Raw genomic sequence first — 23,937 nt, forward strand, 5'->3', positions numbered from 1 at the left:
CACCGTCTCATAAAAGCGATTTCCACACGGCTCTGACCTTTGTATGCGCTGTGCATTCGCCGCTAAGTTTCCGTTGAAGCGATAGACCGCACGAACCTTCGGTCGCTGCTCTTGGCGCGCTTGCTCACGCCAGCGTTTTGACAGTGCTTGTCTGCGGTCATCGAGTGTGATCTATTGATGTTTGCTTGTGCGCGCTGACACCACGATTGTTAATTCAGTTAGTAAACGAATGTGTTCAAGTTTATGCAGTCGATAAAACTACTATCCCTACTCCGAATAGCTCTCTACTAATTTGCTATCGCAATTGATGCTTCGCCTTTTGGGCGAAACTGCGACATTTTTTTTTCCAGTATTGACTGCTTAAGCAAACTTACCAAATATACTTAATTGCTGGAACTTTCCTTATATCACTTCATAAGATCATCTTTAAACAATTTATTGTTTTAAGAGAAGCTGGCGACATAATAAACGCGAACATTTCCAATTTCATCCGAACAGATCATTCACTCAGAAACACTCATTATTTTTATTATTATTCATGTGAACATATACGTATACAAACATCACAAAGAGAAAGAAAAGACAAGCAATTGTCTCCTAAAACGGATACCACGCCCATCCGCTTGCAGAGGAAACAATAAAAAGGTTATAACAGCTGTCAGGAAACGTTGTGCATAAGAGAGTAGACTATTTTCTCTCATTTTCCCGAATTTATTTTTGCTTTCTTAATTCTGGCAAGGCCACAAGCGCCACAAACTTGGCCTCGATAGCCTTGACCGCGCCAGCAGCATCAACAACCGCCCGCCAAATTCACATAGATCTTGATTACCATAAAAAGAGAGAGAGAGAAGTGAACTGCAGTTCATTCGTCGAGTTTGCTTCCGTGTAATGGTAGAATGTCAAATGGCACGCGAGCGAGAACATATTTTTATGGTTGATTGAAAGCGATTGAAACTGGCGCTGCAAGCCGCTCTATTCGTTCCGTCGAGTCGGATGACACCATATTTATTTCACTGCACAATTTTGTTTTCTGTTCAGTTCGTTGTCTGTTTGTTGTTATTGTTACGGGAAATACTGAGCGAGATCGCAAATGACGAGGAGCTGTGAAACTATTTAAAAAAATACTAATTTAACCAGTATCCTGGTTCCCTATTACGCGAAGCCTTCAAATAAAGGAGGTAAATTTCTCTAGGCGAGAAGAGCTGCGCGTGTGTAGATTTACAGAAGCATAAACTTCCAAACGTGTGCGTGCGTGTGTCCGTGCGTCTGTGCATGTTACCGCAACTCATTACGTAGCTTTTACTGCAGTTTTTTTTATTCACATTGGGAAGTTCACACTGTGTACATGTTATCATCACGAGGATCTACAATGCGTTTTAACGTCGTAAACTTTTTATATTGCACAGTTTTAACATTGTAAACATCTTTTATACTGCGTAGATTACAGTGTGCATGAGTTCGCGCGCATACTTATTATCGAGCCATCCAAGAGGTGGGCTGCGAGCCGCACCTCCTCCTCCTCCTCGTGTTGCCGTTTCTTGCCATGTGTTTCGTCAGATCTGTAGTTCGCAGTAGAAGGGGGAAGACGAGCGGAGATATTTGGCATCGCGCATCGTCGGCTACTGGAGCGTTCAAAGTTATCTTCCTCACGCTGCAGTCAATCTCAGTCGCGCTTTACTCACGCGTGGATATAGCATGCGCCAGTGCCAACTTAAGGTGACAGGGCTTTCTTGCCACATCGTATACGTCTCGGTTGGCTTTCGGGAACCAAGAACTGTCGCTCGAACAGCACGGGCAAAACCGCTCCGGCCAGGGCTCTCGTTTTCGGTTTGATAAGATAAGTGGATAGATAATAAACGCAGACGCCAACGTGGCAATGTCGAGCGCTCCGATGGCTTTACTTCTTCAAAGTCGCGTACTAAATAAAACCCGCCTGTAGCTACGAACACCATCATAGCGACCGAAAATAAACGTTTAGAGAGCGAGAGGAAGCAAGGAGAGGAAAGGTAGGGAGGTGAACCATACGAGCGTTCGGTTTGCTACCCTACAGTGGGGGTAAGGGAAAGGGGGTAATAGAAAGAGCAACAGAGGAAGAGAGAGAAGCACTGAGTGCACGTGGGAGGATGCGTAGGAGCCCTATAGGTGGTCTCTTAAACCGGTGCACTTCAAATACTGTACTAATGCACGCATCGCTTTTTGTGTCGGTGACGGACGTGGCCACGGTGGTATCTTTGACTTAGTGACTCAGAGAATGGTCTCGAGTCTACTCGGTTTAGAGCTGGGTAGAAAGAGGTGTTGAATGTCGTAACTATAGGCAGATACACAATAGGCGCTCGACGGTTTCCTCGCACCTACAGGAGTCGCACCTCGGGCTATCGGCCATTCCCATACGATAGGAGTAGGCGTTTTGTAAACTCCAATCCCAGCCACAATTATGAGGTCCGACAACGTTGTTTCGCCGCGGACTATAGCGACTACCCTGACTTCATCCGGTCTTGAGACTACGTTTCTGAATGGCAACTGGCAAATATCGCGATTACAGCCGGTCTCGTGGTTACTTCCGTTCTGCACGTCCTCACGTATATTCTCAATGTTTGCTAGTAGATGACAACAGCAAAAATATAAATAAATGAACTATGGTGTTGGCTTGGGAATCTCCACCGCGTGTTCTATGTCGTGATAGGCTCTTTCAGTCTAGAAGAAAGACATGTCTTCAACATTTTAAACCACCAATGGTAGTCACTCGATTGATGGAAACAATATTACCGCTTTAACTTCCCTCCCTTTTTGTGGTGCGGTGCACAGAAACGCAAAGACAACCTGAATATTTTCACAGCGAAGGCATAAGTGCTACCAGGTACTAAGAAGTGTCCATGATGTTTCGCTCCAGAGATCGCAGACGACGTTTCGTTGCTTTTATGAAAGGTGTTACTTAAATGACCACCCCACCGTCCACTGCCCCTCAATGCGAGATATCTTTCTTATCGGTAGAGTTTTCTCTGCTTCGGTCTTTTTTCCACACATGCTCGATATCGCGACCCATGTTTTCATCGGGAACTTCTAAACATTGTTTTCATTTACCGAAAATTTTTAAGTTCTGTTGCTGTTTTTTTTTTTTTTTTCTTTGTGAGAAACAAAGTTCGGAACTTATCAGTGGCTCGAATATAACTTTCTTTCCCCTCATGAATGCACATTATTTCATCTAATCAGGTTTAGCAGTTGCCTTATAGATGACAGCATATCCTCGTTTCTGGCGTGTGGAGTTCGTAGTTCGACTCGAAAAAAAATATATAATTAGCTTTTAATGCGAAGCATTACTTGCCTAATTAAGACGCTTTGAGTATCTGTAGCTTCTTATCTCAAGCCTCTTTGAGCATCTATCTAGCCTCTTACACCGATCCAGTAACCAGAGTTGTCTACTAGCTTGGACCACTAGGTCTGTACTCGCGGTCGTGATGCCGTCGTGGTCTGGATATACCAGGCGTCCAACGTGCGCTAAATTTTAAATATATGCAAGAGCCTCGTAGCTGGACAGAACCAACGTAATCTTACCCGCCGTGGTGGCTATGTCGTTGCGCTCTAAGCCCGAGGTCGCGGGATCGAATCCCGCGGCCGCATTTTGGTGGGGGTGGAATCCAAAAACGCCCGTGTACCGTGCGTTGGGTGCACGTTAAAGAACACCAGGTGGTCAAAATGAACCCGGAATCACTCGCTACGGCGTGCCTTGTACTGAAATCGTGGTTTTGGCCCGTAATATACCCCAGACTTTAATTTTCAAAGGTAATGTTGTTTGCCGTCGTATGGAGCATGTCAGCCTATGTTTTGTATTTCGCCTAACTATAATATAATTACCTATTATTAATCAACCAACTGCTCAAATATTATATTGATAACAAAAGTATCAATGAGCAAATTGTAGACCATTCTGAGAAATTCCCGATCCAGCTCTCTGTTGCTGAATGCCGCGCGACTAGTCGCACGACACTTTTTCGCATTTCGCGGGCTTTCTTTCAGGCTTGTAAAAAAAAAAAAAAAACTTACGTAGCACGTATTGAGCAATAGGAAGCTGGATCGAGAATTTTTCAGGATGGTCTACAATTTTCTCACTGCCACTTTTGCTCTGGATATAATATTTGACCAGTTGAATAATTCATAATATCTAATTACGTAATTAGGCGAAATAAAAAAATATAGTCTGACTTGCTCCAAGCGACGGCAAACCACCTTGGTTCTGTCCAGCTACATGAGAATTTTTCAGGATGGTCTACAATTTTCTCACTGCCACTTTTGCTCTGGATATAATATTTGACCAGTTGAATAATTCATAATATCTAATTACGTAATTAGGCGAAATAAAATAAATATAGTCTGACTTGCTCCAAGCGACGGCAAACCACCTTGGTTCTGTCCAGCTACATGAGAATTTTTCAGGATGGTCTACAATTTTCTCACTGCCACTTTTGCTCTGGATATAATATTTGACCAGTTGAATAATTCATAATATCTAATTACATAATTAGGCGAGGTACAAAAAATATAGTCTGACTTGCTCCAAGCGACGGCAAACCACTTTGGTTCTGTCCAGCTACATGGCGCTTGCATATTTTTAAGATTTGGTACAACTTATGTGGGACACATGGTATACCAGGATATGCATGACATGAATGACGTGGAATGACAGGACATTTGGGCCACTAGATATGTGCTTGTGGTTGTGATGCCGTCGTGGTCTTTGTTTAACTGGATATATATATCAAGAAACGCATGACATGACATGCGTGTATGACATGACATGAATATCACGACATGAATCAAATGCGTAACATGGGATCTCCACAACTTGCACATTTGTTGTAAAGCTTCGGTTGACATGGTGATTTTCTGGTACTGGCGTTGCCTTTTAATACATGTACAATTTTTTTAAATGTATATACGTCTTTTCTCTCTCTCTCTCTCTCTGGTATACAAACTCTTATTATGGTGTGTTGTAAGTAGATATGGGTGATAAAAAGGTGCATTGGAGCGTGTAAACATAAAAGCTCTCCTTTAACATTCTTAAAAGTGTTAAATGCTTACTGTATGGGTGCTGGCCGATGTAGTTTTGTCCGGAGAACCGTGCCATTTCTAACAATTTTGGACACCGAAAGGCTTATCCTATACCTCTTGTTGTTTGCAGAAGTAAGTTAAAAGAAATACGGGGACGGTGAAGTGCTTTGTCAGCAGTGCTTGTATATACACACATTTACATTGGAAAATATTTGGACAGATGACGCAGAAAGTATTTGAGCGGCAGTAAACGTTGCGCATAATGCCGTGCAGTTAGCAGGCGGCCGCATGAAACTAGGGTACAGTCTAACCATGACACCGTCATCGTCTCCTGTCAGACAAATGTTGGCGACCGTGGCGAGTACATGTGGCATGAACCTAACGCCACCTTTCTCGGTAGTGTTAATGAACTGCGTTGGATGTTCAGTTCGACACGGTGTTTTTGGGGTGTGGGCGCCGCCGAGTCAGCCCACCTGAATACGGTAAAAGCTTTCACCCATAACTAATGAGAGTAGCGCCTACAAACAGGCTCCCAAAGGTTAAGGTAAAAAAAAAAAGAAAAAAAAAGAAAGAAAAGAAAAGGGACGGTCTCGTTCTGCAATCTAAAAGCGAAAAGCGACTACAGTACTTGCAGAGAAGTTTCATATTCTGGACTTCATGGATATTCCATTGCCATTGAGCAGTTCAAGTTCTAGTGGTTAACTTCTTTTTGGTTGGGTGTTTTTTATATATGCCACTGGGCTCTCCAATCGTTCTTCCTCATGTACCATCAGTTTTTCTACTACACTGCATCAGCTGTCAGATGTGTCCATTTCTACATGTCGTACCCTTGTTTAGCGAACTAAAGGCAGATAGTTGGCTTAACTAAAATTCTGAAATGTGATGCATGTCCAGCGCTTCGGAGGAAACAATATATTTAGAGAATAAGAGAGAACAGGGAAGGTCCTGCATGGTCCAGCGTCCTCTCTGTCCTGTTAACCCTAATTCTCTGAATATTTCTTGTTTCTCCCGAAGCAATGGAAATTCGTCACATGCCAATTGAGCGCAACGATAGAACTTTCTTTGGGGACAGGCTGAAAACTGTGCGGTACGAGAAGACAGTGACATTTCGATTATTTCCGACTTCTTCTCTTTGCCAATCCCACGCTGCCTTCCTTATCTCGGCGCCGAATTTGCTCTCAAAAAGCAGCAGGTCAATGCTTCTACGATGAAACTCATTTTCTTTTGGAACCAGGATCAGTAATCACCTTATCTTGCCGCCAGTTTAGTTCAGTTAAAGCTTGATGTAATGCAACGATATTTATGTGTATGCCAGTTTCTCCTTCCGTCTTCCCCCCTCTCTCTCTTATTCATTACGGAGAAGCACAAATTCACAAAGCGATCTCCATCGCTGCGCAAAAACAAGTGAAAGGCCGTCACGCGCCACGGGTATGACAGTCAAGGGTCGAGCCTCCAGGGGTCGTCACGCGTCGCATAATACAGGTCGGATTTAGCGGAGGGGCCCGACATAAAGGGGTCTCCTCTTCCCCCTCCTTTCACAAGACGTCAACAACGACCACCACCACCACCACCACTTCAGGTGCAGTTAAGGATCGCCCGCGCGATAATTGTGCCAGCAAACGGAGAAGAACTGTCGGGAGACGTGTACGTATATAATAAGTCATGCGCAAGGGCGAAGCAAAGGCGTCCACCCACAACTCTCGTATAGACTAACATACGCGAGCAGCAGGATTAGACGCAAGTAGATTGCGCGTCATTAACGGGTGGCCCTCAAAAAGAAAGCCGCGTGACCTGGCGTGAGCATACAGGACGTTAGAGCTGCAGCCAGGGGTTGCGGAAAGAGAGAGTGTGTGCGTCTTTGGGAGAGGGTGAAGTATTCGAGTCGGCACGTGCGGGACGATGCAACAAAGCACGCAAGCGTCGTCGTCCCCGAACCGGCCGGCCGGCGCTGCGTTGCCACGGGAACGGTTGTGACGCGCAATCTCCGGCGCAGCGTGTCCCGGAGAAAGAGAGGGAAACAAGACTGCCGAACGCGCCTGTCGGTGGCCTTGAATCCCACGCTCGACACGTGCAGTTTACAAGGCCGCCTTCGACGTCGCGCGGTACGGATGCGGCGGCAGCGAGATGCTCCGCATCCCCTTCGTTTTCGCGTCCTCACCGACGTCGTTCGCGCCTCGGCTATCTCGCGAACGCACGCATTGCTCCGGGCCTCCACGGAGAGCGCGCGTGGCTTCCATAAGGTGTATTGTCTGTGCGCGCACTGAAAGCGATGACGGCTGCAGTGGCGAGAAAGAAGAGTAGCGTGGGCTTGTAGGGCGAGAGTGATCACGTGTGTGAGGGTAAAGGGTTGCCTTACGACGCTGTCTGCGGAACGACAGTCGGGCTTTCAAACGGGTCAACACGGGGTTCCATACTCGCAAATCGAACTGCGTCAAAGCAATGCAATAAGCTTTCCCTGTACACCATGAAATGTAGAGTAAGTGCACTGTCCTGGCATATAGCCGACCAAAAAGAAAACGTTTGTGTGTCTGTGTGGGAGGGGGGGGGGGGGGGGCATTACTTGCCGGCGTAATTTATTTGTAGCTGCCTTAAAGCTTGTCGACACGGCTCATACACGTGTCCGCAAACGCATGTGCGAAATAGTAAGAGACTAAGAAAACAAAAAAAAAGAGAAAGAAAGAAAGATAGGAAGGCAGCATTAACTAGAAAATAAACGAGCGGCACAACTATGCCAGAGGAAATAAAGAAGAAAAAGCGGTGTCGCGGAGGAAGTGTAGTGCCTAAAAACGATAACAGGCGTCTGCTTAAACTTTGAGTAAATGGCGAATTGCTATCGGAGGAACGGCAGACCCATCAGCGGAATCAGATAATTATTTGTTCTGAGAAGAGAGCGCTATTCGCGGTTGCAAAGCGCGCCTCCTTGGCTGGTTGGGTTGGTTGGAGATTATTACAGAGTCAGCTCCGCCGTATCAGCCGTGCGGATAACGCGCTAGCCTTTGTTGTCCTCACATCGGATAAGAATAGCCCTTGTTCTACGGGAAGGAAAACGTTACTGTATACGGCGGCAAAGCTGATTAATTTGACACTAAAGAACAAGAGTGAATCAGTTTAGACTTATAAAGTACTCTTTCAAAATCCTATCTTCCTCCTTCTGGCGGAGTAATTCTGATTATCACTGCCGCAAACGAAGGCGGAACTTCTTCCTCTTTAATTTACCGCCTATAACTCGGCGACGGCATGCAAGCGTGACGTCACGTATTTCGAAGTATGTTCTTGCGTTTGTGCCGTTTCTGGGCAGGAATAGTTTTCGAAACTTTAAATGATGAGTCCTTCAGAATTAAATGTAGTTCTTTATTGATAAACACTACATAAAAACTTTTGACACTTTAAAGGTTCACTGCAACGAAATTCCACTTTGGCTAAATTTCTTATAAATAAGTAGTATATACCACTGAACCAATCTTCGCAAAGCCGCAGGGCTGGTGATGGCATAGTTTTCTTGTTAGCAGCCTTTGCACAGCACCTAAACATCCTATGCGCGCACTTGGCGGTGTCGGTGTGACATTAAGTACTAGCACGTCGTGTCCGAGATTTTTCAGCGCGCCGCGAGTGACTGCAGCGTTCGGGCTGGCTACGCGGGGAGCTACGTCACCCACAGAGACCAATCAGAGCGCGCGGTTGTCAGAGTGTCTCGACGGCTAGCTACGGCTACGGCTAGCGGGCTCGTCGCGGCACCCCGCGGCGGCTGCGGTATCTACGCAACGCAGCAGACGCAGCTGCGCGCAACTGCTGGAGTGGGCGATCGCGCGCGTGCGCTTCGGACTGGTCGTGCTACGTGGTGCGGACCGGTTTTCTCTTGCACCAGTTTAGCCGACGGATAGTAGCCAAATCCAGATGGTGCATTTAGAAACGCTATCAATAGCAAGCGTACGTGTGGTCTGGGCTTATCTAGGAGGTCATACGTAGGAGCCGTGCGTTCCAGGTCGTGCGTCACTACGGGCGAACCGTAATGGCGGCTTATTGTTTTATTATTTTGTTTTTCAGTTTCAGTTTAAAAAATGGCTATGTTTTCAAGCTTTTCGTGACGCTCCCGCTCGTATTTAAGTTTGTCAAATTTTGCGCTGAGGCTCCTCTGAATGTACACTATCTTAAATTAGGCTTTTTACGCGGGGTCAAATAATTTCGTTGCAGTTGGCCTTTACTTGACTCTAAACAGTTTAATAGATTAACACACCAGTAAAAACTACACTGGATACGAGTAGAAGCTCTCAAGAGAGAGAGAGAGAGAGAGAGAGAAGTCATAAGGCATAAGGCAGGGAGGTTAACCAGGCTGATCCCGGTAGGCTACCAAAATACCCAACGTCACAGGGAGCTGGTGCTGGAATATTTAGGCTCCGTCAAAATCCGTGTTTCACTTTTGCGTCTATTCTGACTCATCCAGTCCCTTCTGAGAATAAGAGTGCTCGGTTTGCGTTCGATAATAGCGACTTAGTCAGGAAGTAATTTACACACACCCTTTCTTCCCTTACCCAGGCACACATACACACGCCCACAAACAAATAAATCTCGTTTTTTTTAACACGAACACAATCGCTGGATTGGTCCATATTGACTTCGAACCAAGGTAAAGAGAGCGTTGCCCCTTCCGCCTCTACACCCCCACTCTCTCTAAAAATAAAATAAAATAAAGCACTGCCTCCGCCCAATGATTTACGGTGACGTCAGATATTTTGATGACAACCGGTAGGGACTTTTACGTAGTTCGTTATGAATAGCAGAGTATTACGCTATGTTCAAACGCAATCAAAGACTCGACCTAACAATTTCATTAAGAACCTTCCCCAAGCATGAAATGCCAAGCAGAGCGAAGTGTACGTGCTGTCAAATTAACGGTCGCACGGTTTTGGTCTTACGAAGTTCGGCCTGTATTTTCCGCTTTAATAATTCAGTTTCTCACCGCCAAATAATCGGAAATAAGCCTTTCGAAAGTATTCTCCGCCTGACCAAACCGATGTAAGCTTGCACTCAATGCTTACCATTAAAGGAGCTCTATACAAAACCCCCGGATGACGCGGACGCCTTTTCGTCCTCGCAAATGGCCTCGCTCAGATCTGCTGCAGGCCGTGCAACTCCCACGACGCTCGGTCAGCCATGCGCAACACCACTCGGTGTCTTTTATTGCAGCGATAACTGCTGCAGGCAGCTCCCATGCAGTCGCGTTCTCGGCGTCATCGTGAGTCGCAGTAGCCGTAGAGTTCACTACAAAAATTACTAGGGAGAACTCGACGCTGCGATCGTTCGGCTATATATACCGTAGGAATGACGGTTAAGTTAATTTAGTGGATGGATTCGTCTAATCTTCTTGTGACGTCATTTATTACGCTTCATCTTTCTGAATTTCGAAGCATCCATAGTTTGCAATTAAGGCAACTAGTATCTGAGCATACGCGTGATAATTGAGATTAGGATAGGATAGGATAGGAATAAACTTTATATGTCCAACGGTTATGGCTGTTGGTGCCCGGGGCTAGGCTGCCAGGGGTCCATCGCCGGAGAAAAATCTCTCGAGATCCTCGGCAATAGCCCTGGCCCGCTGGACGGCCCACTCCTGGTCCTCGGGTGCCTCGCTGAGGAGGGCGGCTTGCCATCTCTCTGTGAGGCGCCCGCCTTCAGAGGGTCCTGACGTTGTCTTCTGCCTTCCTCTTGGTGCTTCTTGCTCATGGCGTTGACATTCCCAAAGCATATGGGCCATATCAGCCCGTTCGTGCTCGCACCAGGGGCAGCCGGGCGATGGGTGCCGCGCGGGCCACAGGCGGTGCAGGTGGTAGGGGTTGGTGAAAGTGCCTGTCTGCAACCGCCTCAGGTCGACTGCCTGGGACCTGTCCAGCCGCCCGTGGGGTTGTGGATATTTCTTACGTTCTTTCTTGTAGTGACCAAGAACCTCTCGGTATGAGGCCGGAAACTCCTTGATGTCGCGGTTGGCGTCCCCGTGGCCCCCAGCTCCGTCCGCCGCGATTTGGGTTGTGTTGGTAACTCCTCCGTTGGGGCCCCGCACAACAACGGCGGCGGCTGCCCTCTGGGGGATCGCGTCGCGGCGGGTAAGCTGCCTCGCGACGAGATGGGCGCGCTCGTTGTGGTTGGGCGGAATGCCGGTGTGTCTTCGGCCGTTGGTATTGTTGTCGTTGTTGTCGCGGCTGTTGCCTTTGGTGGTGCCAAGCTCCCCAACGTGCGCGGGGAACCATTTGAGGGCCTTGTTCGTAATCGTGCCGGACACGAAGTCCCCGACTCTGGCGTTGAGCATGCGCGCCACATCCGCGGACACCCAACCTTTGGTGTAGTTCCGGATAGCTGATTTGGAGTCGCTAATGATCAGGCTATCCTCCGTACTTCCGTGGAGTACCGCGAGGGCTATGGCCATCTCCTCCGCTGCCTCTGCCGACGGCAGCTTCACTGATGCCGTGACTCGTATCCTTCCCTTCGTATCTACGACTGCCATGGAGAAGGCGGGCGCCGACGCCGTCGGCCGGCCGTGTCGTTGATGTTGGCGCTTTTGCTGCTGCCGTTTTTGTCGTAGTAGTAGTAGTGATGGTGGTGTTGGCATCCCCGGTTCGTCTCGCACATTCTGTTGTAGTGGCGGTGGTGGTCGTCGTCCCTCTTCGCCGCCAACGTTAACGGCAGGCCGCGGGTACCTGGCTGCATCGACGAAGAGGACGCCTTCTCGTCTTCCGTGCTCCTCGAGGATTGCTACCGCCCTGCGTTTACGTCGTTGCACGTCATGCACCGGGTGCATGTTCTTCGGCATGTTTTCCGTCTGTATGGCGTCCCTGACTTCCGGTAAAAGCGTTTCCTTCAGTCCCCGTGCCTCGTGATATCGGATCCCGAGCAGGTCGAGGATTCGTCTTCCCGTTCTGGTGCCCGACTGCCTCGTCAGCTGCGCGATTCTCTGCGCCTCGGCGACCTCCTCGAGCGTGTTGTGCACGCCCAGCTCGAGGAGCCTGTGGGTTGGCGTGTACTGGGGTACCCCCAGGGCGGTTTTGAACGCCCTGCGGATCGCCACGTTCAGCTTGTCGGTTTCGCTCCTGTTCCAGTCGGCGTACGCGGCGACGTACGATATATGGCTCAGCGCGTACGCCTGTATCAGCCTCGTCACGTTGTGTTCTTTCATTCCTTTCCTCTTGTTCGCGACCCTCCGCACGAGGTGCGTGGCGGCGGCTACTTTCTTCTGCAGTCGGGAAACCAGCTCGCGGTTGGCACCGTTCTCTTCCAGCCACAGGACGAGCACTCGCAATTTGGACACCGTCGGTATTAGGGTCCCCTCCCTCGTCGTGACGTGTACGCCCAAACGACGGGCGTCGAGCACGCACTGCGGGAGGGGTCCTTTCTTGCGCGGTCTGTGGAGTAGGATCTCTGACTTGTCGGGTGAGCAGACGAGTCCCGTGCCTTCAAGGTGCCGCTCCACCTCCCGGACGGCCCGCTGCAGCCGGTCTTCCATTTCGCCGACGCTCGTGTTCTCCGGGGTCCACACCGTCTCGTCATCTGCGTAGATCGTGTGATTGATGCCCTCTATTGCATCGAGACGCTCCGGCAAGCCGATCATGATGAGGTTGAAAAGCATAGGGGAAAGTACCGAGCCCTGCGGCGTTCCCGCACCGCCCATTCGGACCGTTCGTGGCGTGGCCCCGTCGATCTTGACCGTCGCCTCGCGCCCATTCAGGAAGCTGCTAACATATCGGTAGAACCTCGCCCCGAGATCGAGTCGGCTGATCTTGTCCAATATGGCCAGGTGCTTCACCGTGTCGAAGGCGCTCTTGAGGTCTAGCCCGAGTAAGGCGCGCAGGTGCGTACTCGGAGCGTTCACGACCTGTTCCTTGATCTGCAGCATGGTGTCCTGAGTGGAAAGTCCCTTCCGGAAACCGATGATGTGGGTGCCGAAGGCGTCCTGCTTCTCAAGGAGCGTCGTCACCCTGTTGAGGCAGGCATGCTCCATCACTTTCCCGACGCAGGACGTGAGGGAGATCGGTCTCATGTTTCGGACCTCTAGCGGTTTGCCCGGCTTTGGTATGAGTATAACGTCCGCGGACTTCCACGCTTGCGGAATTCGGCCCTCCTTCCAGCACGAGTTGATGTACTCGCAGAGCTTCTCGATGGCGTCGTCGTTCAGGTTTCTAAGGATTTTGTTGGTGATCCTGTCAGGACCAGGCGCCGATTTGGTCTTCAATAGCTGGAGGACCGCTCTAATTTCCTGCACGGAAAAGTCTGCGTCCAGCTCCTCGTTGGGAGCCCCGCGATACTCGGGGTGACTCTTCCCTTCCGGTCGAGCGAGGTGCGTCTGCACGATCTCCTCTGCGAAGGCTTCAGGGTCGTCCTTGTACTTGTGTCGCAGCTTGGCCATCTCTGTACGGGTCGCCAGTTCTGGTGCTTCCCGGGTCGAGCAGGTGCCTGAGAATCTTCCAGGTGCGTCCCGCGCTCATGTTCCCAGTTCATCGTGTCACACAGCTCCTGCCATTCTTGTTCGCACAGGCGGCCGCAATGCGTCTCGATCTCCCGGTTGATTTCGGCGATCTTCTTGCGTATCTTCCTGTTGAGTTTTTGCTTATTCGCTCTCCGTTGCATGGAATTGAGATTAGTTGCATCGATAATGCAATAGTCTGTTGAAAAATTTTCAAACTCACAAAGCCGTTTGAATCCAGAAAGACGAAGTTTAGGCAAGTCCGTGTACTGCCTTTAGACCTCGTGTGGAATCTTTTGTTTTCTTCTTTATGCCTTATTAGTTTTATTATTTTTACTGCTGCGTTACCACTTTCTACACCCCCTTTCGTGCTAGCGTCCGCGTTTTACAGCGAAGGTACCTATGTCTAGGTACCGGGGTTTTATGGCGTCCGCGCGGAAAAACTCTCCCCTAAAACAGTGGGAAACAGTGAGTGAGAGTGAGAAACAGTATAACAGTTCCCCTAAGAAGTGAGAGTAAAAGAGCCAGCAACAAAAGCAAACGCATATCGCCGCTCGCGTCAGAGCTCGGTTTAACGGCCACCTGTGTCTAAAACGATGTGTCTCTGTGAATGCATGTCGTAGTGCGTGACGTAGTGTGCGCCGCATAAGGCGACTAAGGGGAAAGGGTTGGCGCCCCTCGGCGCAGCCGCGCGAACACCCTCGTGCCACTGCTCACGCGTTCGTCGTCATCTTTCGCAGCTGGCCGCGTTGCCGCTCATCACGCCAGGCAGTGGCGTACCAACTATTTCTCGAATGGGGGGTAGGGGGGGGGGGGGGCAACCGCAAGAAATCTGACCTCCCTACCCCCCCCCTCTCTCTATAATATATATATATATATATATATATGACGTCAATGGAGATGATATATATATATATATGTTTTATATTATTTACACAACACACCTTCTGTGTGTTGCCGGTGCTGCTGCATGTCCAAGTTATCTGTCTTCAAATTTGCTATCGCAATTGATGCTTCACCTTTCAGGTGAAACTGCGACAACTTTTTATTCAGAGGCTCCGGCAACAGTCACCAACGCCGCACGCTTTTGTGCGACGCGGGCAAAACGCCGACGGCGTCGACAACAGTTCTGCGTGTTCCGGTGCTGCTGCATGTCCAAGTTTTACAGCTGATAAAGCTACTATCATTACTCCGTATAGCTCTCTACAAATTTGCTATCGCAATTGATGCTTCGCCTTTCAGGTGAAACTGCACACTTTTTTCTCGGTGGGGGGCAGGGGGCTCAAAAATTACCTCCCTACCTCTCTCTCTCTCTCTCTCTCTCTTAATTTATATATATATATATATTATATATATATCTTGTATATTTAACACACATAGACCTATTTATCAATCACACATGGTGAACCATGGTGGCCTCAAAAATTATTTGAATTTGCATTTATTTCTTGTAGCTATATAAAATTTCAAGATGATGCAGGGACAAAAGGCAATGAGTGTCTCACAGAGGTCTCGGATCCCGCCAAGTATATATATAGCAGCAGTACATCGCACATAAACAAATGCACATTTGTTACAGAAAATTTTACGAATTAAACAAAGAATTGTACTTGGATTTTAAATCTACATCATAAGTGCATCTCTAGTTTAGGTAATAGTATTGTCGAGGGTCTACGCAACGAAGTACAAACAACATATATTTACTTGCAATATTCACTAGACAAAAAAAACAGAAAAAAAAAACAGCGGATGTGTGCGACCTTCGAGAATTATAACCCGGTTTCCAGCGAAGCTGTTTCTTTCGAACAGTTGTGATAAAACTTCCAATTTCTTGTAATTACATCGCATACATTAAAAAGTTGCACGTATATGACTGTTCCGTTTGAAGCCTTTAGTCCCCATGTAATGCATTGGAGCACTTCTTGTTGGGAATTTTTAAAAAGCCAGTAATTCATCAACACACATGTTACTTCGCCATAACATTTACCATGGTGTCTTCCCTCCCTCCATTTCTGCCTCCCTCCGTCCTCCTTACTCAATTTCCGTTAGATTTGATATCGCTTGAGTGCACAGTTCTTCCAGAGCAACGGGATAAATTCTTTGTTCGCAGCATACCTTCATAAAGCTCCGGATCGCTTACATGCTTAATTTGCTGCAAATGTCCTAATTAGACCCCTGTCTTTGAAGTTTGCCTACATTTTGTCAGTAACGTAGACGCCCTTTATTTTCACCAAATATAAACAAAATGTCTTGTTTAGTTCACCGAGAACATCGCTGAAACCAAGCCTGAACGTATTCATACGCCTGAAAATAGAGACACAAAAAAGACGGCTCAATAATCATTTCCAACGCTTCTAACTGGACCAGGAATGTAACAATTTTGTCGCACCTTGCAGTTACCATGCCCCCCCCCCCCTCCCCTTTCCACAAAATATAAACTTGTTGTAACCTGTAACCTACAGCTATGTCGGGACAGTGGGAAGCACAGCTGATAGGTGTCATATCACATGCTCTAACACTTGAATAAGAAATGTTTTACGAAGGCTGTGTTTAATCCAACCGCATTTAACTTCGCACAGAGAGTTTGCATAGCATACCACCAATTTTCACTAAATTTTGTCTTGATGGCTTTTATAACTCTGCCTGGGCAGCCGGCTCAATTCTTCCCCGCTCATTAGACACGCTCATAACACTCTAGAGTGCTTGCATATGTAATTTATTGTGAAAGCCCCAATTACCCATCTACTCTGAACTTTACCTACACATCACCTATTAACTTGTTCTTACAGTCACCGAACATAACGAAGCTGCCGCCTTCAGTTCGGTGAGGACACCAGGCGAACCTAGTATATCATGCAAGAAAATGTAAAAAGAAATAAAACATGAGGGTACAATAATTATTGGTAAGGCTTCTAAATGAGCCAGGAACGTTAAAACTACGCGACACATTGCATTTGAAACCTGTATATTCCTTCAAATAATAAGATATCTGAAACGCAGAGTTCTTTTGGGACATTGGGAAACCTAGCAGCAGCGTGATACTTTCGAACACTTGGTCCCAATTTTTTTATTGTGACAGCAATTATATGGTCACTTCAACCAGATTTCTGCCGTCGCCGTCGTCTTCGCCGTGAGGTTCCGTACAGATAAAATCTTCGCCGCGCGCCGTATGCCCGAGTGGAAGCGTGCGGGGACGCGCGCTATCACGGTTAGCGAACGCACTCAATCTCCCACGCGCAAGCAAGGAAGCGGGAAGCGAGCGCCGGAGGAAGCGGGGGGGGGGGGGGGGCACTTCTACTCTGCCAACAACCGCGCTCGTCGCTCGCCCACACCGTCTCTTATCTCCACACAGCTCTGACCTTTGTATGCGCTGTGCATTCGCCGCTCAGTTTCCGTTGAAGCGATAGACCACACGTACCTTCGCCCGCTGCGGCGTATGCGCTTGCTGCCAGCGTTTTGACAGTCGTTGTCTGCAGTCATTCAGTGTGATCTATTCATGTTTGCTTGTGCGCGCTCACACCACGCTTGTTCATTCAGTTAGTAATAGTCGGGCCACATTTTCCAACGCACGCTACACACGCAATGCTGCCCGGATCGGCAGTGCAGCGCTACAGGTGTGTCCCTTCGCACGCGCTGCCCACGGGGAAGCGCTTCTCATCAACACCACCATTTCACACGCGCTTTCTCGTGGTCATCGAGTCTCTCTTCATGTCGGTCTACTTACGCCGCAGCACACCTGCTTACTTAATCAGCTCATGTTTACTACAATTCATATTGCTACCAAAGTCGCTCACCTTACTTCGTATGACGTTGCTGTGTTGCTATCGCATTCATTGCTTCAGCCCTTAGGGCGAAACTGTGACATTTTTATTTTAAACCTGTATTTGACCAACAAGCATTTACCATCGCACATAAACTTGGCGTATTGTTCCACTTATATTCGCGAAATTTGACCTCAGTTGTAGTTGTCATTATGCCAGCGCAGCCGTTTAAGTTTTACACCACTCGTAAAACAGACTAATAACGCAATGGACCACTTGCATATGCATTCTACTGGAAAATGCACATTTAACTCACCCATTTGGAACATTGCCTACATATTACCCATACCATGGCCCTAATTATCCCCAGATGTAACCTTCTTTAGCTCACAGAGGACACTGGAGAAACAAACTAAGAATCTCGTATAATGCACAAAAACACATGGAAAAACGAGGGTTTATTAATTATCTGCATCACTTGCTATAAACCAGGAAAGTGGAAGTTTCGCAACGCACCGCGCTTAAAATTTTCACTATTTTCATGGAATTTCGACTGTTTCTCGTGCTGTTGCTTTAGGAGTCTGGGAAACATCTCAATTAGCAACGACATGACACCCTGGAAGCTTCAATTAGTAACTTTCTACAAAGGCTGTAATGAACTTACACAAAACAAACATTTATCGAACTTTTCTTCGTACTTCGAATAAATAACTCCGCATAGTTCACCAAGGACACCGGGGGGAAACAACTAAATGCCGTGTATAACGCATAAATATTGGGAGAGACTATTCAGTAACTCTTTTCGGAGCACATAAGCAAACTACACAGTGCAAAATTTCAATACACGCCACCAACAAGTGGCCCTAATTTTTTTCACAATATGAAACATCTGCTGTTTTGCTCCTGTCGGGAAACAAGCAATAGTGTATCTCTTATTTAGAAACAGACTGAAAATGAAATCGACAAGGTCAGAAGTGACACAAGCCTTTAAAAAAAGTTAAAGTCAGTGTTCTATTGGTATTGAAATGACCTTCGACCAAGGTCATTTTCACGAACATGTCTACAATAAGTAGTGATCACACAGTGAAATTCAACAGTTATAGCTGTAAGAGGTTTGATTGGATTTTTGATGGTGATAAGATACTGAGAGCTGCAACGATGGGTACGCTATTTCTGGACAGAGATTAAATAGTTCCAGCATTTGATAATCCAACGATTTCGTGTAAGGCACATCAGTCGTTGGGTGCGGTTGATTATAATAGTTTATACGGACCTCCCCATCGCCAGCAGGGTAAATATGCCAAGCTTATTGTGTTTTCAAATGCGAATTTATCGGTCCCAAAAGCTAGGCATGATGCAAGTAGCGCAAGTTGACATTTGTTAGGGCGGGAACTGCGAAGCGCCAGGCCCTCTCCGCCACACGAGCGTGTATTAATGGCGAATCCCGCGCGTCGTCCACTACAGCGTGTCCCGAGGAGGCACAACAGACAGTCCTCGCTGCCCAAGCAGGGGATACGCAGTAAAGAAAATCATTACATACAAGGTCACTCTATGTAGAAGAAAATTTAGCTTCAGTTGTAGTTTTCTTGGACCTTCCAGCGTGCAGCCGAAAGTGCCCGCTTTCAAAAGTCTGTGTGTGTGTGTGTGTGGGGGGGGGGGGGCAACTGTCCTCCTTGCCCCCACGGTAGATACGCCTATGATTCCAGGGTATAATTTCACTTCTCCTCTGTCGTCGTAATGAGGAGGCCGCGTTTATATGTCCATCTTACGTGACGGACAAATTTAATAACAGAGGTGATACGCGAATATGTGTGGGTACTTATCGTCACGATGACCACCGATCAGGACAATAAACATGTTCGTACCTTTGTTCAAAATTCTGTGTCACCTCTGTGTCGTGCGCTAAACAGCTTCGCTGGTCCCACCTTCACAGAGTGGAATGGCTCACGAATTTTTTGACCGATTGCCCATTGTGGGTACGTGTCAACGTCTGAGGTAAACCAATCAGTCACAATGCCCATATGTCAATTTCTGAGGTCGTCATCATTAAAACTTTCGCGCACTGCCACGAGATGGTTTCCGAAAGTGATTTCCTGTGAACGTACACTGCATTAGCACGCAAGGAAATTGCCAATTGTGAAAGAGATTATGAAAGAAAACGAAGGATTGAAACACCGAGGTATGCCGAAAAGGGGAGTTGTAGGCAAGGCTTACACGCGTTTTCAGAAAAGCATCTTCACTTGAGACCTATGCTTGACTTGATTTAAATGACGCCTGGCGTGAACGTGCCCAAGACACTCATTGCGTTTCCTTCAGCGCATTCGCAATAGGCGTCATTGAGATCAAGTCAAGTATAAGCTTCAAGTGAAGATGTATTTCTGCATAAGTGTCTTAATGATTCCGAGACGGTTTCGCTACAAAGCCGCGGCTTTTACACACTTCTATGCGGCAGTTGGCAGCGCGTGTTTTTCTCTGTTTAGCGCCCTCGGGTTTTCCGTGATGCCATCTCGCTGAGAGATTATTTTTTCAAGGCCCGACAAGGAATATAGCCGTATCAGTACTACCCATCTACCTTTATGCTAAAATACGTAAATTCCTCTACCCCCCCCCCCCCCTCCCGTCCACTCACTTCACGATCGCGCACGTGCGGACTGCGCAGTTCACCATCGATTAAAAAAAAACAAACTATTTACTGTATTACGGGGAAACAGCGCGACAAAAAGAAAAAAGAAAAAGAAAAACGAGACAAGAAAGACGGACAGGAAAGGCACTCCCTTTTTGTCTCGTGTTTTTTTCGAGCTGTTTCCCGTAATGAAGCCATACCAACAAGCTCCTACAATATACTGTTTTCTTTTTTAGCTGTCGACGCCTTTTTCAATCTTCAGGGAGGCTCAGGTAGAGTTATTTGCTGCTGCTGTTTCTTTTTTCCCCTTGCTCTCTTTAGAAACGTATCCGCACGACCGATTTGATGCGAGTTGTATAGTGTCATCCTTACATGACGTTCAGATCATGCATGACAGCACCATCATTGAAGTTTTTATTTACGTGATCTTTGTGAAGTACTCGGCTAAACGCAGAGAAGCGCGGCTCCCTTGAACAAAGAAATTAAATTATATTCTTGGGTTTTACATACCGAAATGACGGTCTGATTATGAGGCACGCCGTAGTGAGGGACTCCGGATTAATTTTGACCACCTGGGATTTTTTAACGTGCACCCAGCGCACAGTACACGGGCGTTTTTGCATTTCGCCCTGTTGGTACTCGGGGTAGAGTTTAGGCCGGCGATCCTTCAGCCATAGGGATGAGTAGGTCCAGGAGTAGGAGCGAGAGAAAAAGGGTTTACTGTACAATATGTACGTACAGTGGCTCCAGCTATGGAAGCCCACTCCATGTAAGAGCACTTTGACTTTCGGCCTTACTGCATGTCTCAGTACAACATAAGAACACGTCAGGACACCAAATGGGTCCGCTTATAAAGCAGTCGTCTTCCCTAGGTGACCAGACTAGAGAATCTAATCCCTATGGATCGGCCAGTCACGATCGTCGGCCGTTAGCAATATCCCACCCATGACGTTGCCCCGTTCCGCCGGGCTCCGCCTCCAACGTTGCACGATCACCCACGCATGCGAGGCAAACACGTGGCAATCTGTGAAACCGAAGTCGTCGCCATTCCCTCGGAAGTAATTCCACGAAATTGGCCCCTCGCATCAATCAGTCACACCTCCGTGACGGTCAGCTTAATTGTCATGGTCGGTGTCGGGCACTGTCGCCGTATGGACGGCACTGATGAAAGAGGTGCCTAGGGGGCAACACCCAAAGAATGCACGTCGCTGTCTCGAGACGTAACAGCCCCCATCGAAATGCGGCCACCGTGGCCGTGATCCGAACCCGCGACCTTGTGATTAGCAGCACAACGCCATAGCCATAAGCCACCACGGCGGGTCTCGCCCTTGAAACGCAAATAAACCATTCGTCGTGGACACAGTTTTCCACCGTGCTATAATACCCAAAGATGGCGGCCACGATGACGTCAGTGTTTTGCTTTCTGGTGGTGACCGTTTTTGCCACGATTATCATTGTTATCGAGTTGTCACTCATCGCAAGCGGCACCTGTCAAGCTGTCGTGCTGTTACGCTTCTTCTTTACGCAGCTTGTCGACGTGCTAGTAACCCAAGATGACGGTCACGATGATGTCAATGCTAACTATCTTTAGTCTGCACATATTACCACACAACAATCAGTGTGGTCTGGTTTGGTTATACGATAGCCTCTGAGAAAGGCAGTGCAGGATTTCTAGCGTAGTCCACATTGTCACTTCCTCAGAGCATATGTCCTGGGAGACTTTGGTTTCGGAGGCTGGGTGCCTTGCTTGCTAAGGCTCGCAGTTTATTCATCAGGTTTGCAGTTGTAGTTACATAAACGTCGAAAAACGGCAGCAAACACGGCCGCAAACACGGCTTTGCGATGCCTACATGCAGGCGAGGTGGGACGCATTTTCCCACAATGCTCGATCAAAATAGCCAGCTCTCCCGCCGTTCGAGCATACAGTCACGCTAGTTCCACCGCCCACCGCTTGGTGCGTAGTGCACCAAGAGGATATAATGGTGCCAGCGCTAACTTTCGCAAATGCCATTCTATGCTTAAAATCGGATATCTTGTCGGGTTTGGAAGTTAACCAAAGATCAGTAGGCCGGTTGGCTTTGGGAGCCCACGGCAATACCACAAATGAGGCAGTGCAGGGTGACATGGGTTGGGCCTCTTTTGAAGTCAGAGAAGCACAGAGCAAAATTAGTTTTGAAGAAAGGCTCAGGAACATGGATGAAAATAAATGGGCGGCTAAAGTGCACAAGTATCTCTACATGAAAAGCGTGGACACAGAATGGAGGAAGAGGTCAAGAAAGTTGGCAACCAAGTACAGGATAATCGAAACTGTAAATAGACAACCAGGAGTCATCAGAAAGAAAGTGAGAGAAATAGAGACCGTGAATTGGATGCAAAGAATGGAAACAAAAAGGACCATGGAGATTTACAAGAATGAGAAGAAAGAAATTAAAGGGAAAATCTGTACGATAACACAAAGGCCTTGCTATTTGAGGCTCGAGCCGGTTGCCTAAGGACCAAAACATACCGGAACAAATATTCGGAACTAGATGAGGCATGTGTATGCTGCAGTAAAGATCCAGAGGCCACTCAGCACATCCTAATGGAATGCGACGGGATCCACCCAGCGAGAACCGTAGGTAACGTGGAACTCCCAGAAGCGCTTGGGTTTAAAGTGGAAGGAAACATCAACAGATCAGCCGTAGAGATAAGCAAGAGACGATTAGAGTACTGGTGGAAAAAAAAGCAGGGAAAAGATGGATACGACCTGATCTCTTAAAATCATAGGTAGCGGTACAAGGTAAATTTTTGAAAAAGAAAAAGAACAATGAGAGGTATACAAAAATGCTAGATAAAGAACATGTATAGTATACCTGAATAAATCAAGCAGGCTAGGTGACTATTTGTCGCCGACCCCGTTTCAAAGGGGATGCCAATAAATCATCATCATCATCATCATCATCATCATCATTGCCACCAAGAGGCTGTCAAGTTTTGAAGTGAGGGAAGCTCAAGGTAAAATTAATTTTGAAGACCGACTGAGGAATACGGAAGAAAGTAAATGGGTTGTGAGAGTGTTCAGATATTTGTACAGGGAAAACGTTGATTCACAGTGGAGGAAAATAACTAGGAAGCTTACCAGCAAGAATGCAACCGGTATAGTAACAAATAACGCAAAATCAGAGAGGCTGAAACATCATCATGGGTGGCGGCAATGGGAAAGAAACCTGCTATGAGTAACTACCTAAGAGGCAAAAAAAAATGGAAATCAGGAAATAAGCATTTTATGATAACTCCAAGAGAAGCTCTTTACTTTTCGAAGCGAGATCAGGATGCCTTAGAACGCATATTTATAAAGCAACGTACAACAAGGAAGGAGAAGCATGTGCTTGCTGCGGTAATGCTAGGGAAAAGATGGATCAGGTTTTATTAGAATGTAAAGATATCTGCCCAGAGGTCGGTTTAGGCTCCTCTGACCGCCTTGAAGCCCTCGGGTTCAGCGATAGCAGCGAGAAAGTAAATGTGCCCGCATAGAGATTAGTAAGAGGCGATTGGAAGTTTGTTGCCAGAAAAGTATAGGGAGATCACAAACAATGGAGGCGTACGAAAACAAAGCTCCCAATAGTGATTCAGAAAATTTGATACTGGGAATTCTGTATTTTTTTTCTTGTTAGGATAGGTAGGACATAAGGCAAAATAATAACAAAAGCTTGGTGGCGCAACCCATCGCCCCGTTTCAAAGGGGACGCTCATAGCATCCATCCACCATCCATCCATCCATGCTATTAACGATAATAGGTTATCATCATCTCAGTTCTCCGCCCAGACTCGAGGGAGATGCCATCAGCTGCCGCCATCATTATCACTTTCATCGTGATCTTGGAAACACTGTCAACCCAATGTGAGGCTTTGAGACTGCGCAACCACGTCAGCGCCGGAACTGTGACGGCCTAAAGAACTCTGCACCACAACAATCTGGGAAGGAATGTTAATACTGCCACACGCCATGCTGAGAGTTTGTTTACATGAAGCAAAACCAGTCGTACACACATGGTTAGCTTTCCTTCCCTGCGCCCATT

The 23,937-nt window shown here is 47.4% G+C and overlaps 2 protein-coding genes across 3 annotated transcripts in view; both read right to left on the reverse strand.

Moving 5' to 3' along the window:
* LOC119455847 (transcription factor CP2-like protein 1) overlaps positions 1-23,937 on the reverse strand; it is a 148,685-nt gene that overhangs the window by 102,642 nt on the left and 22,106 nt on the right. The gene's annotated exons all lie outside the window — the stretch shown is intronic.
* Positions 1-23,937, reverse strand: part of LOC119455849 (protein masquerade) — a 110,455-nt gene that overhangs the window by 15,654 nt on the left and 70,864 nt on the right.

The sequence above is a fragment of the Dermacentor silvarum genome, chromosome 6, assembly GCF_013339745.2.
Source record: "Dermacentor silvarum isolate Dsil-2018 chromosome 6, BIME_Dsil_1.4, whole genome shotgun sequence".
Lineage (NCBI taxonomy): Eukaryota > Metazoa > Arthropoda > Arachnida > Ixodida > Ixodidae > Dermacentor > Dermacentor silvarum.